The sequence below is a fragment of the Narcine bancroftii genome, unplaced genomic scaffold (genome assembly GCF_036971445.1).
Source record: "Narcine bancroftii isolate sNarBan1 unplaced genomic scaffold, sNarBan1.hap1 Scaffold_106, whole genome shotgun sequence".
In the NCBI taxonomy this organism is placed as follows: domain Eukaryota; kingdom Metazoa; phylum Chordata; class Chondrichthyes; order Torpediniformes; family Narcinidae; genus Narcine; species Narcine bancroftii.
The window spans coordinates 786,646-814,554 of NW_027211823.1; positions in this window are offsets into that span (position 1 = coordinate 786,646).

A 27,909-nucleotide genomic window follows, 5' to 3' on the forward strand; every position below is an offset into this window, starting at 1 on the left:
TGGGTAAAAGAAAATCTCCCCTCAACCTTCCTCCCTTTGTTTTGTACAGATGTGTTTGCTACTCACATCTGGGTTTCAGGCAGACATTGTCCGATCCAGGAAATCTCCTCTGCACCTGCTCCAAAGTACAAGGTTAAATTTAGTACCATTGGATAACACAAGTACAACCTGATGAAACAGCGTTCTTGGGGAAAACGCATGTAAACACACATTTTGATCATTTTGTCAATAATCCTAGTAGATCACATTGATATTTGTGATCAGGGTGGGCAGGGGGAGTCACCAGTGTTTCTCTCGGCCACTCATGGTCCCTTGGATTGAACTCCGATCATTTACAAATATATTTTATTGATAAATTAAACACTACAAAGAATTCACACAATTAAAAATAACACAAATTAAACACAAATACACGAGTCAGAGTTAAAAGAAAGAATAAAGAAATTTCTCCCCCCCATAAACCACCCCATCCCCCCTCCATTCCCTTGATAAAAGAAAAAGAAAAATGAGGACAAGGGACCCCTACCAGGAGTGATGAAAACTTTAACGTTCCTTTTCAAAAACTGAGGCCTTCAGGAGAAAGGGAATGTCTGAGCTTCATTTAAATATTCATACCCACCCTTTGTAAATATGGGCTCCATATTCTTACAAAATATATGGTTGTTACTGCCCTCTAACCGGGACACAACCCAGTACACAAGATGGCTGACGAACGTGGTGACTGCGCAGATTCCGCAGGGACAGACAAACTTCGTCCCAGGTGACAACCCACATGGCGGGAAGGAATGAGCAATGGTGGGAACACCCACCAATCCAAGGCCGGTGCTACTGTCTCGTAAGTTCTGTCGTAAGCAGCGAGAGAGTATATAAGCAGAGCTGCCAGTTTAACAAACCAGTCTTCGACTTCTTGGGTGTGTGTCATTCTTTCCACACTTTGGTGTATCGTGCATGCTTCATTGGTGACCCCGACAGGTCCAACCACTAGTTGGGCCTGAAGATGACAGATCAGGTGGTTCTTCATGCAGTTTAGTTGAAGCTGTCAATATTCTGGGCATCACAACCACACGTGGTTTAAACAGACCGAGGCCCAATTCTAGCAGATCACCGCCAATGACATGCATGACTACTATGTGGTGAGCTCGCTCGACTAGGACACGGCAGCAAGGGTCTTTGACCCCCTGCAGCAGCCTCCTGAGCAAGGCAAATACGATACCCTCAAGGAGCGATGAACCCCTACCTTTGGGTTCCCGCAGACAGAGTCCCATCTACCCTACTGAGCCAAATGCTTGCCCTTGCTGAGTGACACAGGCCTTGCTGCTCTTTCAGCAGATTTTCCTGGAACAGCTGCCCCTGCGCCTCCCCCCTGCACATGGTACCGAAGCAGGCAGGAGGGTGGAGGCCATGTGGTGACTATCCCTGCCCCAACGGGACCACCCCACTGGAATGTTACCTCGTGCCTCATATCCAAAACTTTGTACAAACTTACAAGGGGCGGGGTTATTTTCCAAAGTTGACCCCATCAGGGGCTATCTCCTGATCCTGGTCCAGCACAATTGCATCCCTTAAACTGCCATCGTTACCCCTCTTAGAATTTTTGTATTCATGTAAATGTCCTTTGGACTTAAAAATGCAGCCCAGACCCTTCAGAGGCTGGTATTTCAGCTTCATGTTCATCTATTTGGATGATATTCTCATCACCAGTCGCATTCACACAGAGCATGCAGCCCATCTAAGAGTGAGTGTGCGCCAGGCTGCAGGAATTTGGACTAAGGATAAACCTTGCTAAGAGCCAGTTCAAGCTGGAAACGTTCGACTTCCTTGAGGGTTGAATCAATAGGCACGGAACTAAACCCCTGCTTGAAAAGGTAGAGGCTGTTTAGTGCTTCCCCAAACCACCTCACCACCACCACAGTGAAGGGGCTGCAAGAATTCACTGGTGATTAACTTTTATCACTGCGTCACACTGACAGTGGCCCGCATCATGCACCCACATTTTGCACTTATGGCGAAGAAATGAAAAGACATTAGCTTGGTCAATGAGGCTTTGGAGGTATTCCAGAGGCCCAAGGATGCACTGGCCCACACCCTTCTGGTACACACCAGGCCAGATGCGCCAACCACTCTCTCAGTAGAAGCTTCCAGTTCAGCAGTAGGGGGCGCACTGGAGCAATTCATCGAAGGGCAATGGCTGTCCATGACCTTCTTTAGCAGGCAGCTCTGGCCACCTGAACTCAGCTACAGTGCCTTTGACCGACAGCAATTGGTGCTGTACCTGGAAGTCAGACACTTCATGTGTTTTTTTTGAAGGTAGACAATCCAGTGTCTTCACGAACCAGAAGCCATTAACCTTTGCCTTCCATAAAGTGTTGGACCCACGGTTGGCCAGGCAGTAGCAACACCTCTCATATGAGTCTGAGTTCATTACAGACATTCAAAACATCGTAGATAAAACCAACATGGTGGCTGACGCACTGTCCCACCCCACGATCGAGTCTGTCCCAGGGAATAGACTCTGCAGTCCTAGGCAGGGCACAGCTGCAAGATACTGAGATCCCGGCAAATGGGACAGCAGTTTTCCAGCTCAGTCTGGAGGATGTCACCATCGACTCTGGTAAGTAGACGCTGCTCTGCGACATCTCCACTGGCAAACCCCGCCCCATCATGCTCAAATCCACAGGATCATTCTTGTAAACCTCAAAGAAGAATTCAACACCTCAGCAGCCGGGATGGTGATACCAGGAAGGTTTTGGCTGCTGCCAAGAATCCACAGGACCTGACGGCCTCAATGACAAAACAAAAGGAAAGATGGGAACTCAAGCCCCTCTGCAGCCTCCTCTGAACAGCCAGGCCAAATCCTTGGATCCAAAATTTCAGGGACCTGTGTGTATATTTTTGATCGGAGTGTGGCTATAGAAAGTAGCCGAACACAACACGTCGACATGTGTGCTGTATATCGGAGCGAAGGAAGAGATCTTCACCATCGACCACCTCAAGCCAGCACATCTGGACATTAGCAAAGTCAGGGTATTCCACTCAGCCCCCACGATGCAGAGTTTGAAATTTAGATGTGAAGTTAATAACATCCATGATGAGAGGGTTGTATTATTTAAGTAAATCCTTAAATTCTCTGTAAAATTCAGGAGATCAACCATCTTCCCTTGGTGATTTATTTGACTGTAATTAGCCTCGGACCTTTTCAATTTCTTTTTGTGTGCCTCTGATGGATATAAATTTGTATAAATCTGTGTCATTAATTTCTATTGGATTATATGAGAGTTAACTTGCTCCAGTTTGAATTGCATCAGTTGTCCTTCAACTTTCTTCTGTTCTCAGTTGCCAGAACAAGACCACTTGGCTTTCTCCCTTCATGTCGTTTTCAGCTCTCGAAGGATGTGACGTATTGGAGCTTTTTGTTTAAAAGTAATTTTTAAAAATTCCTTGGAACCAAACTGTTGGAACTCCTTTTCCAATTTCCAAATTTGTTAACAGCTCTTCTATTTCTGCCATGTATTTCTTCTTCATCCCTTTTGTATGTGATATTATCCCCATAATATAAAACTATTGGGCGAAGAGGCACAGTTTGACTCGCACAATAACTGGTCGCTAATATCCTTTCCAAAATCTGGTTTTTGAAGATGGGTGGGGTTCAAACGCCATCTCTGTGAATTAGTTGTCAGCGTCCGTCTCACCTCACTACATCACGTGACCCTCACTAGGAGATGTTAAGGAAGGTTTGCTTGGATGGAAATGGTTTTTGAATATTTTATTTACTTTTTCTTCAAAAATATACTTGATAAATATTTCAATATCATAATATGAAACTTTTTTCTTACAATCAACAAAAGCCTCCCTCCCTCCCTCCCACCCCTTCCAAACAAATGAATCCGCTCACCATTAGAGTTTATATGTCTTTTAAATATATAGTATCCAATTGGGGAAACCATGCTTAAATAAATATAATAGTTGCATTTACAGTCCCTTTTCTTTTTTATGACTATATTTGAGCCCCAATGTGGTCCAGGACCGGCTGCCAGATCTTTACAAAAGTGTCATATTTATTCTTTAAGTTAGATGTGACTTTTTCCATGTATTTCCAGCTGTCCATTTCTGCCATCCATTCTGCTAGAAGTCTGACGTCCAAGTGATCGCGCCACTTTTTTTGCTCCAGCCAATGCTATTTTTATCAATGAGATTGTATATTTGTTCAATTTGTTGCTGACGTCCATAACATTACCTAGTAGATAGCACTTTGGGCTGCCCGTGAAAGCCACTCCTGTTATCCCTGGTTAATGTTTCTTGCCAAAATGGCCTCACCTTCAGCCACGACCATGTGGCACGTCAAAAAGTTCCTGTCTCAGTCCCACATCTTTTTTTGTTTATCATTTACATCAATGCAAGCATTAAGCCAATAAAGAGAATATCTTACAACAACAGAATGCAAAATGATACCAAATCTTTGGTCTATTTTCTGCACACCGCCTCCTTCCTTCTCCCCAAAGAAAAAGAGAAAAACACCTCAATTTATACAGTTGGTATTATTCCCAGAGTTATTTGATTTTCTAGCTAATAATTATTAACCATGAACTGGGTGATGTGGAAGATGTCAATGGACTTTTATTCGCCATATCCATGTACCGTTCCTGATCTGATTCCTCAACCAGAAGTCAATGTTTTTCTAACATGCTACTTGGTTCGGGCTGTGAGTTAGGGGAGATGGCGACTGGAGCTCGGGCGACGATCTGGAGAAGGAGCTTGGAGAGAGTGATGGGCAGGTAAGCTGTTAATTTCAGGGCTTACCGGGGCTTGGACCTACTTGTTTCAGGCTGTGAGTCAGAGGAGGCGGGGACTGGAGTTTGAGCAACGATCTGGAGGAGGAGGAGCTTGGAGAGAGTGAGGGGGTTAATTGGTCAAGGGGCCAATAAAAGGAGGATAAGTATAGGGGAGCTGCCAATGTGGAGCAGCCCAGTGAGTGAGTGGCACAGGGAAGGTGTGGGTCCTTGAGGCTTTGGCTCCAGAGGCTAAGGATGAGCGTACTGCACTAAAGGTAAGACATTCACAGTTAATTTAATACAGATCTGTTAATTTTGTGACTTTGTAAGGTGTGAGGAGAAGGAGGCAGGATGAGTATCAGGGCAGTTTTCTGCTCTCAGTGTTATATGTGGGAAGTAATGGAGTCTTCATGTCTCCCGGATATCCACGTGTGCACAAAGTGTGCTGAGCCACAGCATCTAAGGGATCGAGTCAGGGAATTTGAGCTGGAGCTCGATAACCTTACTCTGGTTAGGGAGAATGAGGCTATCGTAGAGAAGAGCTACAGGCAGGTGGTCGCACAGGGGCCCACGGGAGGAGAGGCAGTGAGTTACCGTTAGGAAGAGGAAAGGGAGGAGTCAGGTTCATGTGCAAGCACCCAAGTCTGTAATCTTCAGAAATCAGTACTCCACCTTGAATACTGAGGAGGGGGATAGTCAGACTATGATGGGCAGAGGTGTGGTGCCAAACTCTGTAGGGATAAAAGGAAAAGGGCGATAGACATAAGGGATTCAATGGTTAGGAGGACAGATGCGATAAGGAAAACCGGATGGTGGTTTGCCTCCCTGGTGCCAGAGTCCGGGATGTGATTATGCACGTTCAGAACATCCTAAAAGGCGAGGGGAAGGAGCGTAAGGTTGTGGTACATATTGGTACCAATAATGTTGGAATGAATGAGTATAGGAAGTTGGGTAGGGAGCTTGAAAGGAGGACCACTGAGGTTGTAATCTCTGGATTGCTTCCTATGCTACATGACAGTGTGGGCAGAAATAGGAGGAGGTGGAGGTTAAACATGTGGCTCAAGGGGTAGAGTAAGAGACTGGGTTTCAAGTTCTTGGACAACTGGGACCTTTTTTGGGGAAGCTGGGACCTATACCATAATGATGGGTAACATCTTAATCCCAGAGAGACCAGTCACCTAGAGGGGGCATTTGCTAGGGCTGTCAGGGGGGATTTAAACTAGTATGGTTGGGGATAGGGTTTCAAGTTTGGCAGGACAGCAGGGTGAGGGTTAGTCAGAGAGGGAAAGAGACAAGTTTAAATAATTTGAGGGAGGAAAAGCAGGAAGTAGTAAACAGATGTTGCAGTGAAAATTGTGAGAATGGTAGAGAGGAGGATATGCAGAAGGTAGGATGTAAGAGATCCCTGAGTTGTATTTATTTTAATGCCAGGAGCGTAGTAAGGAAGCTGGATGAGCTAAAGGTGTGGATTGACATGTGGCATTATGATGTTGTGGCCATTAGCGAGACATGCTTGAAAGAAGGTTGTGACTGGTAGTTGAATGTTCCAGGATTTCGCTGCTTTAGATGTGACAGAGTTGGTGGATTAAGAGGGGGAGGTGTGGCATTACATGTCAGGGAGGATATTACAGCAGTGCTGAGGCAAGATAGACTGGAGGGCTCATCAAGAGAGGCAGTGTGGGTAAAACTGAAAAATAAGAAGGGTGAGGTTACTATTATGGGGGTATATTATAAGCCTCCAAATGGGGAAAGGGAATGAGGAGAGCAAATGTGCAACGAAAAAGGTGAGCTGTGCAGGTGAAATAGGATGGTGTTGGTTGGGGATTTCAATTTTCCAAACATCGATTGGGAAACGCAGTCAGTAGAAGGGCAGGATGGCTTAGTGTTCAGGATTGCTTTCTTCAGCAATATGTTGAGACGCCAACTAGAGGGGGAGCAGTGTTCGATCTGTGGTTTAGGAATGCAAATCCCAAATCTGTGGTTTGGGAATGTTTGGGGGGGTGGGTGGTAGGCAGGTTCCATGAACTTTTGATGGAGGTGAGCATTAGGGAGAACTTCAGATTCCGTGATCATGGGTCCATTAGCTTTAGCTTAATGATGGAAAGGAATAGATCTGGTCCGAGGTTGAAGGTTTTTGAGTGGGGGAAGGGCAGATTTGGAGAAATGAGAAGGGATTTGCAGAGAGTGGTGTGGGCTGAACTTTTTCCCAGAAAGAATGTAGAGAAAATTTGGGGGGGCATTTCGGGGTGAGATTTTGAGAGAACAGGATCTTTATGTTCCAGTCAAGACAAAGGGGAAGACTAAAGTTTTGAGGGAGCCGTGGTTTTCTGGTGAAATTAAGAAGTTGGTTCGGGACAAGAGCGAGGCCTATAACAAATATAAAAAACAAGGGATTGAGGAGATGTACGGTCATTACTTAGTTTGCAGGAAGAACCTTAAGAGGGAAATTAGAAAGGCAAAAAGAAGGTATGAGGTGTCTTTTGGTAATAAGGCGAAGGTGAATCCTAAGGGTTTTTACAGATATGTTAACAGTCAAAGGAAAGTTAAACATGGAATAGGTCCACTGGATGATGGGACCAGTGAACTATGTCAGGGACCGTATGAGATGGAGAAATATTGAACATTTTTTTCTCATCTGTATTCATGAGGGAATGGGACATTGGGCAATACAAGATAAGAGTGGCAAAGGGCTTAGTTATGGAAAGGATCGGGATAAGTAAATTGAGAGTTTTGGAGCATCTAGGGTCAATTAAGGTGGATAAGTCTCCTGGTCCTGATGCGATTTTTCACAGGACTTTAAGGGAGGCCAGGGAACAAATAGTAATTGACAGTAATTTTTCAAAGATCACTGGAGGAAGGTATGGTGCCACCGGATTGGAGGGTTGCAAATGTAGTTCTGTTGTTTAAATAAGGCAGTAGGTGTAGGACAAGTAATTATCAGCTTCAGTGGTGGGGTAGGTTATGGAGGGCATTCTTCGAGATAGTATGTACAAATATCTGGATAGGCAGGGATTGATCAGTGACACCCAGCATGGGTTTGTGAAGGGAAAATCATGTTTGACAAATCTTGTTGAATTTTTTGAAGAGGTGACAAGAAAAGTGGATGAAGGTTGGGTGGTTGACGAGATTTATTTGAATTTTAGTAAGGCTTTTGATAAGGTTATTTAGGACGGTTCAGTCACTAGGGATTAATAGATAGTGAGCTGGGTTCAGAGTTGGCTGTAAAACAGACAGCATAGAGTCATGTTGGACTAGTGTCTGTCATGATGGAAGCATATGACAAGTGGTGTGCCTCAGGGATCGGTGCTGGGTCCTCTGTTGTTTACCATTTATATTCATGATTTGGATGAGGGGGTGGTTAACTGGGTAAACAAATATGCAGACAATATGAAAATAGGAGGAGTGGTGGATGGTGAGGAAGATTTTCTTGCATTACAGGATTTGGTTTCTTTGGAAAAGTGGATTGAAAGTTGACAGATGGAATTTAATGTTGACAAGTGTGAGGAGCTGCATTCTAGAAAAAATAACCAAAATAGGACCTATGCAGTTAAGGGGAGGGGGTCGAGGAATGGAGAGGGATCCTGGAGTTATGGTACAGAGTTCAATGAAGGTGGATTCCCATGTAGACAGGGTAGTTAAGAAGGCATATGGCATGCTGGCCTTCATAAATCATAGCATAGACGAGAGTAGAGCTGTTTAACACATTGGTGAGGCCAGGTTTGGAGAATTGTGTTCAGTTCTGATCTCCACTTATAGGAAGGATATAGATAAGGTGGAGAAGGTGCAGAGATTTACAAAAATGTTCCCTGACTTACAAAATCTAGAGTACAGAGAAAGATTAAGGAGACTGTTTCTTTATTCATTAGAACATAGACGGTTGAAGGGGGTTATGATAGAGGTATTTAAAATTATGAATGGAATAGATAGCCTAGACATGAGTAGACTCTTTCCCTGAGGGCAGGGGAGGTTGGAAGAAGAGGGCATTAGTTAAGGGTAAGGGGGCAAAGCTTAAGGAGAAATGTTAGAGGATGCTTCTTCACACAGAGAGTGGTGGCAGAATGGAATGATCTTACAGAAGAGATAGTTGCGGCAGCGTCGATTCTATCATTTAAGTGAAGGTTGGATGTGTACATTGATGAGGGGGTTGGAGGGATATAGGCAGAGTGTGGGATGGGGCAACAAGTGAAGTGGTTCATGTGAACCAGCACGGACTCTAAGGCCCGAAATGGCCTATTTCCATGCTGTAATCTGTCATATGGTTATACGTGGCAGGCTCCACGGGACAAGGTGGGACATCATTAAGAGTTTCCTGCCGGCAGGATTAAATTAAGCCCCGTGAATATCCTGAGATTTCCGGCAGGAGACTCCACAAATTAACGTGCTGTTCCTCGGCACGCTGCACCACGCACGGTCCATTAAATGGGTGAGTACCCAGCTGTGTCTTATGGTTTCACGCGCTCACTGAATCACTATTATTCTGCCTCGTCCCACTGACCAGCATCCAGTCCATAGCCCTCCATCCCCCTTGTATCCCTGAACTTGTCCAAGTTCTTCAATACTAACATTGAGCTCACATTTCCTCATGCAGCTGGCAGCTTGTTCCACTCTCCCACCACCTTGTGTGGAGAAGCTCCCCCTCATGTTTCCACTAAAATTCTCCCCTTTCATCCTTAGCCCATGTATTAAGGACTTCTCCAAGAGGCGGAGTCTCAAGAAAACAACCTCTATCCTCCCCCTTCCCACCCAGGCCAGGCCTTCTTCACACTGCTATCACCAGGGAAACAGGTCCAGGAGTGTGAAGACGAATACCCAATGATACAAACTTAGCTTCTCCCCCACTGCCATCTGATTTCTGAATGGACAAGGGACCAGAGTCACTCCTCACTTACTCTTCAATTTGAACAAATAGATTTATTTTTTTAAAATGTAATTTAGAACAATATTTGCACCTGTATTGCTGCCACAAAATGACAAATTTTGTGACATGTTCATCACAATAATTTTTTTTATTCTGAACACTGCGCGTACATCAGAAAACACTCATAGCTCAGAAAACAATTTGAAAAGATGAATTAACTATTTCCATGCTCCCTTCCCTTTTACAATTATTTTTCTTATCCCACTCCATAATCTAGACATCTCCACTTAACACAACCCATATTTCTTCTCCCATTCAAAGCACTCAGTAATACACCAAGGCAATAAAATAAAAACTCAATGCTGGAAAAATAATCGGAGTTAAATCCTTCAGGTTGAAAACCTTTCACTGGGATTCAGAAAGATGATCAAACAAACCTGATTCTATTTGCTGAGAAAAAGAAGAGGGGAAATAACAAACTGAATACATGGGATGAAAAGCCCGAGCAGCAGAAATGGCAGTGGTGCTGGATGAGTGGAGTCAGCACATCTATCTGGATGGAGGGGTAAAGAATAAACAAGACAAACATGATGCCGTCACTGTGAGGTACAATACAACAGCTGCAGAGAATATGAAATGAAGGAATGGTGAAAATACTTGTTTTTGGATCAATGTGACAAAATTTGACCTTACAAAAAAAAACAAAATTGCTTTGCTTTGCCAGAACTCTCTAGATCAAGGGACACAATAAAATACTCCAGAAGCCAACATTATGAAATTGAACAGCCAAGTTATAGAAATCGGCAGCAAGAGATAAAACACAGTTACATAATTCCATGAAAGTGGTGTCACAGGAAGACAGGGTTCTAAAGACAGCTTTTGTCATCTTGGCCTTCATTAATTAACAAAAAGAAAATAGGAGTTGGAAAGTTATGGTGAGGTTGGATAAGATGTTGGTGAGGCCACATTTGGAGTATTGTGTGCAGTTCTGGTCACCTAGCTACAGGATGGGTATTAGTAAGATTGAAAGAGTGCAGAGAAGATTTACCAGGACACTGCCAGATCTTCAGGAGTTGAGCTACAGGGAAAGGTTGAACAGGTTGGGACTTTATTCCTTGGAGTGTCTGGATTGCTGCCCGTGCCACGAGCTAGTGAGGGTAGAAATAGGAGGATGTGGAGGATGAATGCGTGGCTAAAGAGATGGTGCAGGGGGAAAGGGATAAGATTTCTGGATCATTGGAATTTCTTCTGGGGAAGGTCGGACCTGTACAAAAGTGACGGACTCCACTTGAACTGGAGGGGGACCAATGTGCTGGCAAGCAGATTTGCTAGAGCTGTGGGGGAAGGTTTAAACTAGTTTGGCAGGGGGGTGGGGAACAGAGTGTTAGTGCAGTTTCAAGGGAGCATGGCCACCTAGATAGGAATAATAACGATAACAATGGTAGGATGGAGATTAGGATAAAAGTTAGAAAAGGGAATATAGGTGAGGGTCACTCTCTGAAATGCATATATTTTAATGCAAGAAGCATAGTGAACAAGGTAGATGAGCTGAGAGCATGGACAGATACTTGGGGTCATGATATTGTGGCAATTAGTGAGACCTGGCTACAGGAGGGGCAGGACTGCCAACTTAATATTCCAGGATACATTTGTTTTAGATGTGATAGAGCAGGGGGTAAAAAAAGGGGGAGGAGTTGCTCTGCTTGTAAGGAGCACATTACTGCCGTGAAGTGGTAGGATGGTCTGGAGGGATCTTCCAGTGAGGCTGTTTGGGTGGAATTGAGGGGTGAAGGAGGCATGAGGATGCTAATAGGGGTGTATTACAGACCACCAAATGGACCAAGAAAATTAGAAGAACAAATTTGTAGGGAGATAACGTATATGTGTGAGAATCATAAGGTAGTGATCGTGGGAGATTTTTAACTTCCCTCACATTGATTGGGATACCCATACAGTTAGAGGGCTGGATGGGCTAGAGTTCGTTAAATGTGTTCAAGATTGTTTTCTAAATCAATTAGTAGAAGACCCGACTCGGGACGGTGTAATACTAGATCTCCTGTTAGGGAATGAGCTAGGTCAGGTATCGGACATTAAGGTTGGAAAACACATTGGGTCTAGTGATCATAATTCTGTTAGTTTTCGGGTAGTTTGAGGGAAGAGCAAGGAGGGGCCTAAAGTTGAGGTTCTGGATTGGAGAAGAGCAAATTTCGAAGGAATAAGAATGGATTTGGGGAGTATTAAGTGGGACAGGGTATTTTCAGGTAAGGATATAAATGAAAAATGGAGGATATTCAAAAAAGAAATTTTGGAGATACAGAGTAGATATGTCCCAGTGAGAATCAAAGGAAAGGCTGGAAGTCACAGGGAGGCTTGGTTTTCGAGAAATATTGGAAATCTGGTTAGGAGTAAAAGGGCGGTGTACAAGAGGTATAAAGAACAGGGAGCTGACAATTTGAAGGAGGACTACAAGGAGTGTAGAAGGAATCTTAAGAAAGAAATTAGAAAGGCCAAAAAAAGGCATGAAGAGGCTTTGGTAGACAGAGTAAAAATAAATCCAAAGGGTTTCTATAGGTACATTAAAAGTAAAAGATTAGTGAGGGATAAAATTGGACCCCTTGTAGATAGCGAAGGTAGGCTGAGTGAGAAGTCAGAGGAAATGGGGGAAATTTTGAATGAACCATTCGAAGTAAAGAAAAATAGTGGGGAAGTCATGAAGCATATAAGGATAACTGAGGAGGTAGTGATGGGTGTGTTGAAAAAGATAAAGGTGGATAAACCTCCAGGACTGGACAAAATATTCCCAAGGACACTCAGGGAGGCTTTTGGACAGATAGTGGGGCCATTAACAGAGATATTTAGGATGTCACTGGTCACAGGGGTAGTGCCAAAGGATTGGAGGGTGGCGCACATGGTTACTCTGTTTAAGAAAGGGTCCAAATGTAAACCTGGGAATTTTAGGCCCGTGAGTCTGACGTCTGTGGTGGGTAAGTTAATGATAAGTGTTCTGAGGGAGGGTATTTACAAATATTTGGAGGTACAGGGATTGATAGGGAGTAATCAGCATGGTTTTGTCAGGGGTAGATCATGCTTGACAAACCTGATTGAGTTTTTCGAGGGGGTTACAAAAAAGGTTGATGAAAGGAAAGCTGTGGATGTTGTCTATTTAGACTTTAGTAAAGCTTTTGACAAAGTTCCCCACGGGAGGTTAGGAAAAAAGGTGGAGGCATTAGGTATAAATAAGGAGGTAGTGAAATGGATTCAGCAATGGTTGGATGGGAGGTGTCAGAGAGTAGTGGTAGAAAATTGTTTGTCCAATTGGAGGCCGGTGACTAGTGGAGTTCCTCAGGGATCGGTCCTGGGTCCACTATTGTTTGTTATATATATTAACGATCTGGAAGAAGGGGTGGAGAATTGGATAAGCAAGTTTGCGGATGATACAAAGATTGGTGGTGTTGTGGACAGTGAGGAAGATTACTGGAGATTAAAAGGTGATTTAGGAAGGCTGGAGGTGTGGGCTGAGAAATGGCTGATGGAATTTAATACAGATAAGTGTGAGGTGTTACATTTTGAAAAGGCAAATCTAAATAGGTCATATGCATTAAATGGTAGGCTATTGAGATGTGCAGAGCAACAAAGGGATTTAGGAGTTGTGGGAAATAGTATCCTCAAGGCTAATACTCAGGTAGATGGTGTGGTGAAGAAGGCATTTGGAATGTTGGCCTTCATAAATTGGAGTATTGAATTCAAGAGTAGGGAGGTTATGATCAAATTGTACAAGGCATTGGTGAGGCCAAGTTTGGAATACTGTGTACAGTTTTGGTCACCAAATTATAGGAAAGATATAAACAAAATAGAGAGAGTGCAGAGAAGGTTCACGAGAATGTTGACAGGATTTCAAGGTTTGAGTTACAGGGAAAGGTTGTGCAGACTGGGGCTTTTTTCTCTGGAGCGTAGAAGATTGAGGGGAGACGATAGAGGTGTTTAAGATATTAAAAGGGACAGACAGAGTAAATGTGGATAGGCTTTTTCAATTAAGAGTGGGGGAGATTCAAACTAGAGGACATGGTTTAAGGTTGAAGGGGAAGAATTATAAGGAGAACATGAGGGGAAATTTCTTTACGCAGAGGGTGGTAGGGATGTGGAATGAGCTTCCGGCAGACGTGATCGAGGCGGGATCATTGATTACATTTAAGGAAAGACTGGATAGTTACATGGAGAGGAGAGGACTGGAGGGGTATGGACCGGGTGCTGGTCAGTGGGACTAGGAGGGTGGGGATTTGTTACGGCTGAACTGGCCTGTTCTGTGCTGTAAGTGGGTATATGGTTATATAGTTATCACTGTTAAACCTTCTCACTACTGTGCACCCTGTGTCATAGTACCTGTCTCAATCTACCTAAAATCAGCATTAAACCTTCTCCCTAATGTGAACACACTGTCACAAAATCTGCCTAATTCTACCGTACATTAATGTTAAACCTTCTACCTACTGTGAAACCGGTATCACTGTATCTGCAACATTGAATCGTATATTACCATTAAACCTCTTTCCCACTGTGAACCTGGTGTCACAGTATCTGCCCCAGTTTATCTTACATCACTGATAAACCTTCTTCCGACTGTGAACCCGGTGTCACAATATCTACCTCAGTCTACCATATATCACCGCTAAATCCTCTCCCCACTATTTACCCAGTTTCACAGTATCTATCTCAGTCAACCTTACATCAGCTTTAAACCTTCTCCCCACTGTGAACCCGGTGAAATAGTATCTGTCTCAGTCTCCCGAAAATCACCATTAAAATTTCTCCCCACTGTTAAATCTGTGTCTCTGTATCTGCAACAATGTATCACGTGTCACCTTTACACCTCCTCCACACTGTGAACCCGGTGTCACAGTACCTGCCTCAGTTCATTGAACCTCACTATTAAACCGTCTCACTAATGTGTACCCAGTTTCACAGTATCCATCACTGTCCACCGTACATCTCCGTTAAACCTTCTCACAACTGTGAACTCATTGTCACAATATCTGCCATATCTACCGTACATTAAGTTAAACGTTCTCCCCAATGTGAACCATTTGTCACTGCTTCTGCCATAGTTTATCGTACATCACAGTTAAACCTTTTCACTGCTGTGAACCCATTGTCTCAGCATCTATCTCATTATCATTAATCCTTCTCGCGACTGTGAACCTGGTTTCACATTATCTTACACAGTTTATCGTACATTAGTGTTAAACCTTCTCACTGCTGTTAACCAAGTGTCACAGTGTTTGTGATAGTTTTTCGTACATCTCCGTGAAACATTCTCCCCACTGTGAAGCTGTGGTCAGATTACCTGCCTCAGTCTGCCAGATACAGCACCGATTGCTCTCAGCCAAAGGTGCTGTAGTTGAGTTCGGGTGGCCAGAGGTGTCTGCTCAAGAAGGCCAGGGGCTGCCATTGCCCTTCAATGAAATGCTCCAGTGCGCCCCTTAATGCTGTGCTGGAAGCATCTACTGTGAGAGTGGTGGGTGTCTCTGGCCTGGCGTGTACCAGAAGGGTGGTGTTGGCCAGTGCGTCCTTGGCCCTCTGGAACACCTCCAAATCCTCATTGTCCCAGGTAATGTCTTTACCTTTCTCCGCATGATGTGGGCCACTACTGGTATGAATTGGTTATAAAAATTAATTGTACTGGTGAATTTATGGTGTGTTTGGGTAAGCATTGAACAGCCTCTACCTTTTCAAGCACGGGCTTAGTTCCATGCCTGTTGATTTGATGCCCCAGGAAGTCAAACGTTTCCAGCCTGAACTGGCACTAAGTAAGGTTTATAGTAAGTCCAAATTCCTGCAGCCAGGCGCACAGTCGTCTTAGATGGTCTATGTTTAGCTTCATTGCCACCACCTTGATATCTTGTGGTTACTGCCACCCTCTGCTGTTGGAGAATATATTTCTTGGTCTCAGCCCCTCAATGTGACTAAGAGCCCCTTAAATGTCCCTAATGTTTTGGCCTTCATCACCACTCCTGGCAAGGCATTCCTGGCACCCACAACTCTGTGTAAAAACAAGTACCTCTCATATTGCCCTAATCCTTCCTCCCTTTGCTTTTGTCAGATGTCTTCTAGTGTTTGCAACTCCCATTTGGGTTTCAGGCAGACCGAAGGGCATCTTTCACCGAGTTTCTGGTCTTCCACAGTTCTGGATGTCTGTCTTTGGATACTCTGCTCCGTGGACCACCCCGCAGTATCCCATCTAGTCCTAGAGTCTCTGTGTCAGCAATGCTCTGCTGACCACTGCCTGACAGCCTTGTGGTCAAATGTGTTTGTCTATGAAACCATTCCCAGGAAGGTGAAGGGGCAAAGTCCTGCTGACTGGGTCATTGAGCGGTACCAGGGCCAGACCAATCTTTCGCAATACCTGAGCCAGGTAGATCCTCAGCACATAGCGGCATTTGGTGCCCTTGCACTTTGGTTCCACGCACAGCCACACACAATGATGGCCATGCTGGTTACACACTTGCCCCCATTGATTGACCATGTACATGGACCCCCACATGAATAGGAAAACTGTTTTTGGAATTGCCAGGCTGGAGGTGTGGGGATGGGCCACACCTGCCCCACGTGCAGCAGTACCGAGAGTTCCTTGCACCTTGCAACTGATGATCAGATTTTATCCGATTGACAGAGTTGGGCATCTCTGTGGTTCTCCCTGTCTCCTGGAGCTGGGGGTGTCTGTACTGCTCCCCATCTCCTTGAGTTGGTGCTTTGTTCTCCACCAGCCCCACAAGACAACCAAGACCTTTGGATGGAGGGCAGAGGTGCAGAGAGATCAATGAGAACACGGGTAGTTTCAACAGGGTGGGGTCCATCTAGGTGCCTGATAACAGGAGGAAACCAAGGGGGAAGGAGAATGCAGGACATTCATTAGCAAGACATAGCGAGAGAATGGGTTCCTCAAACTCTTGAGGGGAGAAGGTGCTGATCGATCCATCGGTTTAGGTGGGGAAGGGTATAGACATGGCAGCTCACTGGAATTGTCAGCGGGATACTGAGACTTGGGAGAGGAGGGGAAGGAGGGTGCAGTAGTGTTCTGACGAGAGAGTCCTGAGGGATAGGCAACATTGGTGGAACCTCAAGGCAAGGGACCCCTGATTGTTTGGAGGGATGGGATTTGTAAATAGATATCCAGCACAGAGCATCTTTGTCCCCCTGCCATCAGGAAGGAGATATGGAGGTATAAAAGCCAGGCAGCTTCTTCCCACAGGCCATGAGATTGACAAGGCAACATGAGCTGGCTGGGAGCAAAGAATGAAAAGGGGGAGAGAAATATGGGCTGATTACAACTGCTCAGCTAGCAGGAGAGAGGGGCCAAAGGGCCTGTTTCTGTGTTGTCTATCTGAACCAGCCTTTTGAGTTCAAGCTTAAAAAAACTCAACCATTTTTTAATTTAATAATAACGGTACAGAATGAATCAAGAGACAAGATGTCTGTCCAGCAGCGAGCATCGAAGGCACTTCCTGAAACTGAGGCTCTGTTACCACAGGGAGGTTCTGGCTGGAATGAGGCCCCACTTCTGCTAGAAGGAGGAGAGGAGAAGCAGGGATAATGTAGGGGAAGGGGTGGGGAAGGGAGGGTGTAGAGATACCTTCCTCCATTCACCTCCCCTTTCCTCCACCCCATTCCCTGTCCTGGGTAAACTTGTACCTCTCTTTGTTCATTTTAGATTGGTCACAGTGTTCGAGCTACCAAAAGAAAATAGACACCCACACCGAGAGCAGTTCAGTTTAAACAAATGTTTATTACAAATTCAAAAGCTGATTTCAAACTACAATATGCAAGCCCTTCCCAATTATACTTATCAACGCCTGGACTGGCCCCAAGTGCCAAAGCAAGGCAATGACTGCACACTTGTAATAGGTTGTCGGGGCGCCGGTTGCAGTTTCTCCACCTCCCTGACTGGGACATTAGCTGGACTCTAGAAGTTCTTCTTGCTGAAAGATGTTGCCACCTCTCGGAGAGTCTCAAACTTCAGCAGCGGGACCATGGCTTATATTACCCAAAAACTGCTTACCCAAGCATCTATTCCCAGCACAGTAAGAAAGATAAGCAAGCAAGCTAGCATGTTAGGCTTCTAACATAATTTTCAGCTTATCACTTTGAATACAATGGTTATTTTGCATCAAGGCTAGGCCTCTGACAGTCTGTGACCAAAACAAGCAGGAAGATTAAATGTTCTTGGTACACAGATGTCCTTTTGTCAGATAACTGCATCTCTGGCCCCTCAGTGGAATTTAGCTTAAGTATGCAGATTCTTAAAAAAACAAGCAGGTTCTCAGCCTTGCAGAAGCAAAGATTGCAAAAGTAAAAAAAAACACGGTTTAAATCTTCCATTACATTCCCCTCCCCATTCGCCTGCCCATTACCCTCCCCATTTCCTTCCCCCGCTCGCCTCCCGGTTCCCCTCCCCCTTCCCATTCCCCTACTCCTAACTCTAACCCCTAACAAACCCTAACCTTAACACTACCAATACCCCCATCAATACTCCACGTCCCCTAACTCTACCCCTATCCCATCCCCTAACTCTATCTCTACCCCTACGCCGTCCCCTAACCCCAACCCAAATACTACCCATCTTCCTCTAACCCAAACACTCACCCCACCTCTATCTCCTACTCCTACCCCCTTCCACTAAACCTAATACAAACCCACTTCCCCAAACTCTAAACCTAACCCTAACCTAGACCTAATTCTAGCCCATGTCTCCTAACCCTAACCTTGATGTTATCTCTATCCCCGCCCTAACCCTTACTCTCACCCAACCCAAGCCTAAACCCTACCCCTATCCCCTACACATATCCCCTTCCCGAAACCATACCCCTTACCCCTATCCCATACCCACACCCCCAAGCCTACCCCTTACTCACCCCACTTCCATTACCCCCTTTCTCCTATCCCCCTTCCCCTACCACTCCTTCCCCTAGGTTAGGGTAGGAAGGGGAAAGGGGGAGGGGGAAGGGGAGGTGAAGGGAGGAGGGCTGGGGTTAGGGCATAGGTGTGAGGTAAGGGGGTTGGGATGGAGGAGGTGTGGGAGAGAAAGGGGGCATGGAAGATGCAGGGAATTGGGTTGGCAGGGCCAGAGGGAGAAGAAGGGGAGAGATTCAGGCCATCATGATGTTGTCCATCCTCTGTTCAGCTGGGATGCGAGGTTCTTCAGTACTCGTGTCTTGTCTCTGAGATCACTCCTTCTGGGAAGAGAAATACGAGTGATAGAGATGCTGTCTCCGAGGCCTGATCATAATGATTTTGGAGGGTCCCAACTCTTCCCACATCACCACCCTCCCTACCCCTACACACTAGGGCCTTTCCACTTCCTCTGCTTTACCTGAGGAAGTGTGTTTTTGAGAAAAGCACAATCTATCTGTGCAGAGCTCAGAGCACCGTGTCCCCATCAGGCAACACCCTGGTTCACCACTACATGGCAGCAAGATGCTGGACAAATCATGGATGGATCAGTCGAGTCCCTTCAGCTGACCCATCTGAACCAACCCCACAACAATATTACCCTTCCCTCCCTCACACGAGTACCCTCTATTTTTCTTTTATTCCTGTCCCCATATTAAAATGTTTTATATGCCTTTTTTGGACCAGCCTTCTTTAAATCAAATATTATAACAATTAATATCAAATCACAATGTTACAGTGTTTACAAATATATGTTGATAACATATAAAAAAGAAAAGAAAGGAAAAGAAACTAAGATACGACTGTCGTGGTGGCTACTCTGTTTCTGAATGACCTCACAACCAGACGGGTTGAGTTCAGTGAGCAAAAACTCCTTTATTCAGGTCTGCCTGGCTGGTCTTATGCTCCCATCCTGGACCTGGCTGAGAAGCACACCGGGGGCCCTGACTTCGTTGGGGGGTCATGTGGGCCGCAGGTTGCGGGCTTCTGAGTCTGGTGCCGAGGTCGGGGAGAATCCCCTGACAGTGCCATTTTGGCTGGCTGCCCCGCCATGTGCGTGACATGAGGGGCTAGATCGCCTGCTTCATGGCTTGCCGCCACACAGCCCCCCCAGAACCGGCGCCAATGGCCTTTTTTTGCCGGGCGGCCTCGCTTCTTGGGTTGAGCCGTGACCACTGGCTCGTTGGGTCGAGGTGTGCTGTCTTTAATCTGTTCACAGTAAACAGTTCCCTCTTACCACTGATGTCTGGTGTGAAGGTGGATCCGGAATGCTAGATGACTCTGTACGGCCCTTCATTTGGTCTTTGAAGGAGTGCTGTGGAAGGGCCTCATCTGATAAATACATCCTCTGCGGAATACAGCTCACTGAGGATGTAAGAGGCATGTGTGCCATGTCTGGGCGGTGATGAAGGTGTGAAGGAGTCCAACTGGGCCCGGAGGCGGAGAAGTAAACTGTGCAGTGACTGTTGCAGGTTGTTAGGTTCATTGATAAACTCACCAGGCAGGGCTAGTGGTTTACCGTAGACCAGATCAGCAGATGACATCTGCAGGTCTTCTTTGGGTGTCGAGCAGATTCCCAGGAGTACACAAGGCAGCTCATCCACCGAGTTGGGGCCGGTGAGGCAGGCCATAAGTGCCGACTTAAGGTGGCAATGCAATCGTTCGACCAGTCCATTGGCAAGTGGGTGATAGGCCGTTGTGTGATGCAGCCCAATTCCCAGTCTGTTGGTGAGCTGTGCCCAGAGTGCAGAGGTGAACTGCGTGCCACATTCGCTGGTGAGGTGGGCCAGGACGCCGAACCAGGTAACCCAACCGACCAAAAGTGCTTGGGAGTAGGAGTCCGTAGAGGCATCTGGCATCAAGATCACCTCAGGCCAACGAGTGGTGCAGTCTACCACTGTGAAAAGGTAACAGTTACTTCAGGAAACGGGTAAGGGGCTGGCAATGTCCACATGTATGTGGCTGAAACGTTCTCGGACGTGTTCAAAATCCTGCACGGGCATTCTGGTGTGGCTGTGTGCCTTGGAAAGCTGGCAATGGGTGCAGGTTCTGGCCCAGTCCACAATCTCCTTTCGAAGCCCGTGCCAAACGAAGTATTCTGCCACCATATGAACCTTGGAGCTGATGGAAGGGTGGAAAAGGTCATGGATATGGTGAAGATTTGCCTGCGCCACTGCTGGGGAACCACTGGACGCAGGGTACTCATCACTGAGACGATTCGGGAGGATCTGGAACCGCAGGCCCAAGATGGCAGTCCTGAAGGCCTGCATCTCCTCGTCGGACTTCTGATCTGGGCCAAGCAGGTCGTAGTCTAGGCTGGGTATCAGCGAGCAAATGGCCGGTTGGGAGACGGCTTCAGTGACCACATTGTCTTTCCCTGCCTTGTGCTGAATGTGGGTGGTGAACTCCGATACAAAGGACAGGTGATGGTGTAAGTGGGCCGACCAGGGATCTCTAGCTATAGCGAGAGCCTGAGTGAGGGGTTTGTGGTCGGTATAAATGGTGAAAGGCTTTCTGGGAGGGGAAATGAGGCACAGCAAGGTACATGCCCAGCAACTCACGGTTGAAAGCACTATACTTGCGGTCTTGCGGATGAAGAAGTTGGCTAAAGAATTCCAGTGGTTTCCACTGTCCATTAACCTGCTGCTCCAAGACAGTACCAATGGCAGTGGCAGAGGCATCGATGGAGAGCACCATAGGAAGGTCGGTACGTGGGTGGAGGAGCAGGGTAGCCTTCACGAGGGCAACCTTCGTGGCTTTGAATGCCCTGGAGTCCAGGCGAGTATCTTGTCCTTGGCGAAGAGTGGCTGCATGATGTGTGCAGCTCCTGGAATGAATCGGTTATAGAAGTTGACCATACCTGCGAACTCTTGTAGCCCCTTGAGGTTGTCCGGGCAAGGACAATCACTGATTGCAGTGACCTTCATAGCAGTTGGTGTAACTCCTTCGGCCATGATGATGTGGGCCTGAAACTGCATGGACTGTTTCCGGAACTGGCATTTGGCCAGGTTGATTGTTAGGCCAGATTCGGCCAGTCGGGAGAAGAGGGTGTGCAGGTGAGACTTGATTTGTGCCCAGTCTCTGCTGGTGACAAGAATGTCATCCAGATAAAAGAACATGAAATTCAAATCCCTGCGCACCGTATTCATGACGTGCTGGAAGGTCTGGGTGATGTTCTTGAGCTCGAAAGGCATGCGTAGAAATTTGAACTAGCTGAAGGGAGATGTCCTCAGGCTACGATGGGATTTGATGAAACATGCGCACCAGATCGACCTTGGAGAATACGCTCGCGCCATGCAGATTGGCCGTAAAATCCTGAATGAGAAGGATGGGGTAATGGTCAGGTACTGTCATGTCATTAAGCCATCGATAATCTCTGTAAGGGCACCAGCCACCAGAGGCTCTGGACCAGGTGGAGTGGCGAGGCCCCAGTTCCTGTAGATGCGAGAACTCCTCTTTCGCTATCTGGAGCTTATCCGGCAGGTTTAACAGTAATGTACAATAAGCTGTATCAGATACTATGACACGAGGTTCACAATGGGGAGAATATTTAACAGTGATATACGTTAGACTTTGGCAGATACTGTGACATCAAGTTCACAGTAGTAAGAAGGTGTAACAGTAATGCACAATAAGCTGTGGTAGATACCGTGATACCAGGTACACAGTTAGAAGAAGGTTTTAAGGTGATGAAATATTAACTGTGGCAGATAAAGTGACACCAGGTTCACATTGGGGAGAAGTTTATGGTGATGTATGGAAGACTGACGCAGATACGGTGACACCACATTAACAATGAGGAGAAGGTATATCAGTGATGTACAAAAAACTGTGGAATATACTGTGACTCCAAGTTTACAGTGGGGAGAAGGTTGAACTCTGATGTACGATAAATGGTGGGAAAAACAGTGAAAAATTGGTCAACATGGGGAGAATGTTTAACGGTGATGTACAATCGACATTGGCAGATACTGTGACACCGTGTTCACAGTATTGAGAAGGGTTAACAGAGATGTGTGGTAGAATAAGGCAGATAATATAACTCCTGGTTTACAGTGGTGAGAAGGTTTTAAAATGATGTACAATAAACTGTGGCAGATACTGTGAAATCTGGTTCACAATGGGGAGGGGGTTAATGGTGATGTACGGGAGACTACATAGATACGTTGATACTGGGCTCAGAGTGGGAAAAGAAGGTTTATTGGTGATGTATGGGAAACTGAGGCAGTTACTGTGACACTGGGTTCATAGTGGGGAAATTGTTTAACAGAGCTGTACGATAACCTTTGGCAAACACAGTGACACCAGGTTCACATGGGGGAAAATGCTTAACGGTGATGTACAATAAATTGTGGCAGATACAATAACACCAGGCTCACATTGGGAAGAAGGTTTACTGATGATGTACAGTAGACTTTGGCAGACTCTGTAACACCAAGTTCACAGTAGTGAGAAGGTATAATAGTTATTTACGATAAACTATGGCAGATACAGTTAAAACGGTCTCACACTGGGGAGAAGGTTTAATGGTGATGTGTGGTAAACTTAGGCTGATACTTTAACACCAAGTTAACAGGGGGAGAATGTTTAATGTTGATTAAAGGTAGACTGAGGCAGAAACTGAGAGACAGCATTCACAGTAATGTGAAGGTTTAACAGTGATATACTATAAACTGTGTCAGATACTGTGACAAGATGGCGCAGAGGGTAGACGTGTGGTTCGACCCTTCCCCAGTTAGACTATTAAATGCTCAATTTAAAAAGTTGTAAAAGTGATTAAAAATACTGTTTATAGACTTTTGAATAGTGGAGGATTGAAATAGCTGCAAATGTGAAAAAAAGTGAAAACTCAGTTACAGAAGAAATTACCTTACAAAAGTGTTGAAGAATCGAGGCCAAGTTCAAGTTGAAGCAATGGAGTCGTTGACTGGAGTCCCCAAACCACAGAAGACTCCTGCCCGGCTTAGTATTACAGCACCGCCATCTTGTGAAATCGCAAGATGGTGCAGGCTCAGCGATGACTTTGGCCGGTTTCAACTCATACACTCGTTAACTCGGGCACGAGGGCGGGCCAGCTGAGTGAGGACAGGCCTGCGTGCCTGCAGCTTTGCCTGGTGGTCCGGGGGTGCGCAGTGTAGCGTCGGAAGATGCACCTGCGCGGTGGGTGGCCCGACCAGGCATGCGCCATGCGTCGAAGGTCCACGAACCTTTGGAGAAGGTGTGGGCTATGGGGGAACCCGAACGATGGCCAGTTGACGAGGTAGGCATGCTGTTGTCGGGTGTCCAGACCCACAGCCGCACTGGAAGAGGACCTACGGCTTTGGAGGAAGAAGAGAGCTCAACTTCATTAGAGTTTGAAGAACTGGGGACTGAGGCAAAAGTCGGTCGGCCTCAAAGGGAGGTGATGGATCCTGGACTGGATTCTGTGTTTCCAATTCTGGAAGGGATTGCTCAGCTCATGGAAGATATGGCAAATAAATCAATGCAGATGACTCATCAGATGACTCAAGGATTTCTGGAAATTAAAACTCAAATGAACACTGTGTGTGAAGAAATAACTTTTATGAAGGAAGATATTAATGTCGTTAAGAGTGATGTTACGAGATGGACACGATCATTTTAAAAAGATTGACGAGGCTTTCTTTAATGCAAGAGTCAAGTGGAGCGTAATAGAGAAAAAATGGAAATAGTGGATGATCCTTTTGTAGATTGGGGGATTCAGAAGAAGGAATTATTGAAGAAGTTTGACTCATTAGAAAACTAAAGTCATAGAAATAATGTTAAGATAGTAGGTCTTCCGGAAGATATGCAAGGTTCGGATCCGGTGAAGGTTTTGAAGAAATGATTCCCAGAAGTGTTGGGCAGGTAATTCATTCCAGATGGACTGGAATTAGATCGAGCGAACAGAGCATTAAGGAAGAAACCGTTTCCAGGCCAATTACCACGAGCAGGTTTGATTCGCTGTTTTAAATATCAAGACAGAGAGATGATCCTCCGATTGGTGGTGCAGAAAACATGGCAAAATCGGGCTCCACTGATGGTTCAAAATAATAGGGTTTTTTAAAATGCAGATCTGAGTCAAGAAATTATCAGAAGATGCTGAGAATTTAATTCGGCTTAAGTAGTATTGTGGCAAAAGGGATATAAATTTGCTTTTCGTTATGTGGCAGTATTGAAAGATTTTTATGGGAATTTTTAATCTCAGTTTTTTGAAAATGACCATGATGCTTTAATATTTGCTAATTCATTGCCAGATGTACAAGGAAATGGGCGATCGTCACCATTGTCACCGAAGAGAAGGGTCAATGGGAATGGGATTGGAAAATATAGAAAGAATGAGAAAAAAGTTGAATTGATGCAAAGTCTTCTCGATATTGAAGATCCGGAACAATAATTGGGACTGGAATCATTGGGTTGAATGTTTTTGTTTCAGTACTTTGTGAAAGTCTGACTGGGGGTGGGTGACACTGAGTCCTTTAGTCACTTGTGGACTTCACCACACCCAGATTTTTAGGGGGCTACTACTTTTGAGTAGCTTGTTTTGGGATTGATTTTTCTCTTTTTTGGAATTTTTAAAATAGGTGGTGATTCGAATACAGCGAGACTTAGAAGGGAAGCATTATTTTATAGTAGGATTCACATTCGTGAGAAGGTTTAACAGTGATATACTATGAACTGTGTCAGATATTGTGACACCAGGTTCACAGGGGGATCAGATTTAACGGTGATGTATGGTATGTTGAGGGAGATAATGTGACTCCAGGTGCACAGTGAGGATAAAGTTTAATGGTGATGTACTGTAGTCTGATGCAGATACAGTAACACCAGGTTCAGAATTGTAGAGGGTTTAACGATGATGTACAGTAGACTGAGACAGATACTGTGACACTGGATTCACAGCAATGAGAATGTTGAATAGTAATGTCGATAAACTGTGTCAGATACTGTGACACTAGGTTCACAGTGGGGAGAAAGTTTAACAGTCATGTACAGTAGACTGAGGTAGATATTGTGACACCAGGTTCACATGGGAATAAGGTTTAACGGTGATGTATGGTATGTTGAGATAGATAATGTGACACCAGGTGCACAGTGGGGATAAGGTTTAATGGTGATGTACTGTAGACTGAGGCAGATACAGTGACAGCAGGTTCACAGCGGGGAGGAGGTTTTATGGTGATGTAAGGTAGACTTTGGTAGATACTGTGACACCGAGTTTACAGAAGTAAGAAGGTTTAACTGTGATGTACAATAAACTGTGTCAGTTAACGAGACACCAGATTCACAGTGGGAATCAGGTTTAACAGTTATGTATGGAAGGCTGTGGCAGATACTTTGACACATGGTTCACAATGGGGAGAAGTTGATCACTGATGCACGATAAACAGTGGAAGATACTGTGACAGCAGGTTCACAGTGGGGATAATGTTTTAAGGTGATGTACGGTAGACTGAGGCAGAAACTGTGAGACAGGATTCACATTTGTGAGAAGTTTAACAGTGATGTACTATAAACTGTGTCAGATACTGTGACGCCAGGTGCACAGTGGGTATAAGGTTTAACGATGATGTACGGTAGACTGAGTCAGATACTGTTACTCCGGGTTTTCAGTAGTGAGAAGGTTTAAAAGTTATGTACAATAAACTGTAGCAGATACTGTGATACCAGGTTCACATTGGGGAGAATGCTTAACAGTAATGTGCAATAAACTGTAGCAGATACTGTGACACCAGGTTCACAATTTGAATAAGATTTAACGGTGATGTAAAATAAACTGTGGCAGATACTGTGATACCAGGTTCACAATGGGAATAAGGTTTAACGGTGATGTAAAATAAAAAGTGGCAGGCAAAGTGACACCAGATTCAGAGTGGAGAGAGGTTTAAAGCTGATGTATGGACGACTGAGATCGTTACTGTGACATTGGCTTCACAGCAGTGAAAAGGTTTAACAGTAATGTACGATAAACTGTGTCAGATATTGTGACACCAGGTTCACAGTTGGGAGAATGTTTAGCGAGATGTACGATAAACTATAGCAGATACTGTGACACCAGGTTCACATTGAGGAGAATGTTTAACAGTAATGTACGATAAACTGTGTCAGATACTGTGACACCAGGTTCACAGTGGGGAGAATGTTTAACATGATGTACAATAAACTGTAGCAGATACTGTGACACCAGGTTCACATTGAGGAGAATGTTTAACAGTAATGTATGAAAAACTGCGTCAGATACTGTGACACCAGGTTCACAGTGCGAAGAACGTTTAATGGTGATGTACAGTAGACTGGGACAGAAACTGTGACACCGGGTTCAGAGTGGGAAGAATGCTGAAGGTGATGTACAGTTAACTTTGACAGATACTGCTGACACCGGATTCACTGTAGTGAGAAGGTTTAACAGTGATGTACAATAAACTCTGACCTATACTGTGACATCAGGTTCATATTGGGGAGAAGGTTTAACGGTGATGTACGGTAGAGGGAGGCAGATACTGTGACACCAGGGTCATTGTATTGTTCATTTATCTTAATTACAACATCTAATTTATATGCTCCATTTTTTTGTGGTAACTTCCAAACATTCCATAAACTTCAATTCTAATCAGAGTTTTTTCATTTAAATAGGTCACCACTAAAAGCCCAAATCATTTGATCTCTTAAGTACACAGCACAAAATTAAATTCTTTACCTGGGTTTGGGTTCAATGTCACTTCAGTCTCCTTCATTATTTTTTCAGTCCCTTGTTTTGTGCTTTCTGCTTTGCCCAGCCGATTCGCCAAATGGGCATCCAACTCTGTCTTCTCAGCTTGACCCAACGTCTCCTCTGTAAACTTAAGGAAATTTTCACATCTGCATTTTCAAAAACAAAAATGACGCTGTGACTTGCAATTTCACATCATAATCCCACTTGCTAAACTTGCAAGCAACTGAATCGCATCCAACAGCTGGAAAATTGCAAGCAAACTGCTTGGTTAAAGCAAAGATGCCATCCAGTCACCCCATTAAATTTAACAACAGATAGCAACCTGAAAGTTAAATACAAAGATCTGTATCAGGAATATTAACAGGGTTTTTAAAAAAATCATTTCCACTATTGAAAGAAAACTCCTCAGGGAACACCAGGCTCTTGTTGAACAATTCCTGTTGTATTGCTCAAAATGGTTTGAATCTTGATTTCAAGCATAGTCATTTGGTGAGATTGTTGGTCCAGAACAAACCCTGCCCACACACTCCCTTAACTACCTGCAAAGTCCTGGTTCAGCTCTGCTCCATGCTAAAGCTATCAGAGCTTTTCCGAAGAGATAACAGACTTCAGATGCTGGTATGTTGAGT